The sequence below is a fragment of the Brassica oleracea genome, chromosome C5 (assembly GCF_000695525.1).
Source record: "Brassica oleracea var. oleracea cultivar TO1000 chromosome C5, BOL, whole genome shotgun sequence".
Lineage (NCBI taxonomy): Eukaryota > Viridiplantae > Streptophyta > Magnoliopsida > Brassicales > Brassicaceae > Brassica > Brassica oleracea.
Genome location: NC_027752.1, coordinates 10,946,819 through 10,948,206, shown reverse-complemented (window position 1 = coordinate 10,948,206; position 1,388 = coordinate 10,946,819). Strand labels below are relative to the sequence as shown.

At 47.6% G+C, this 1,388-nt stretch overlaps 1 protein-coding gene across 1 annotated transcript in view; it reads left to right on the top strand.

Moving 5' to 3' along the window:
• The window catches only part of LOC106344499, an 8,431-nt gene that overhangs the window by 699 nt on the left and 6,344 nt on the right, over positions 1–1,388 (top strand). The gene's annotated exons all lie outside the window — the stretch shown is intronic.

The following is a 1,388-nucleotide window of genomic DNA, read 5'->3' as shown; positions in this document are numbered from 1 at the left end:
GAACCAAGCGTAAACCGTCATGCGGCTTACAGGCTGTTGGTTAAGAAATCGTAAGTTGGGCCTCGAGTCATGTCTTAGGTCCCTTTGGGCCGTTTTCTGACTCGAAACGTTTATTACGGCTTCTCTCGATAAAGAGTGAACTTTCTGCGGTTTTTACCGTAAAGTTTGATCGATGACTTAGCATGGCAGGAAACATGAAATGGGTTCGCTACGGTCTTCGGGAGATAGCATCGAAGGGTAGACGAGAATGCATGGACTAATATCGTATCGACGTTTCGGAAGAGCTCGGTCGCTACGTAGCGACCGAGCGGAACACGCATTCGGTCGCTGCGTAGCGACCCTTTTCGAGCTTTTGTCCGATGTTTCGTGTTTCCTCCGCAAAGCTTTTCGTAAGGAATAATCTATTTCGAAAAAGTATTCGTCGAAGAAGGTTTTTCGTTTTCTTCTTCGGGGATTTGGACGTTAATTTCGTCGTAACCGTTTTCGACCTCAACATCATGCACACTCCTAAGTTATCTTCCTCACTAGTTTACCAATTTATCATCTACCGAAAAAGCCACTTGCCGGTCAAAGCTCCACTTTAAAAGTCAGCTGCAATAATGACAACAAGACATTTCCTTGGCCCACTATTTTTCTCGGCATCGTTTGAGGACTATGAGAGACTTGCTCCACAAGGAAACAAGTAAATCAATAAATTAGTGTTGAGGAGGCTGGACCTATATGAAGCCGCATGCTTTCGCCGCAGCATCTCGGCTCAAACAAGAGACTTGGCGACAAGATAAGTGGCGACTAAAAGCAGCCCCAACGGTAACAACGACTCAATGCCGAGAAGCAGCCTAGCTAATGTCACCTCTGTCACGCGCTTTACTCGGGACAATTGATGCTCGGCACCCGGCTTGACCTCTAGCTTCATCACTTGTCACGGCTCAAGCGAGACTATCCCCAACTCCACCACTCCATCTACACATGGATCACAACACTACCGCGAAGACATGTCCACCGTGGTGATTTGATTGTCACGGTTCGTCCATGGTGGTACGTTCATGATGATGTATATAACGACTTGTTCTTGGCAGTTAGTCGATTGATGCTTCATCCATGGCAACTTGCTCCGGTGGTTCAGAACACTGTCCTCACAGATCGTTCGCGCAACCATCCCGGAGTAAGAAGTCTGATCGGAAGACAGCTCGCCCGAGACGGTCCGCCTATGACACTTCATCTATGGCAACCTAACCATGACGGCCCGTTCATGACAATCGTCTGCGACATGGGTATGTGCCTAGTTCATTGTCTCATAAACCCTATTTGTAAAATTCGCAGAGATCGATTTTATCTCTCTCTACGAACTTGGGGGCTTACTGTTGGGGGTGGATTTACATCCTCCCTCA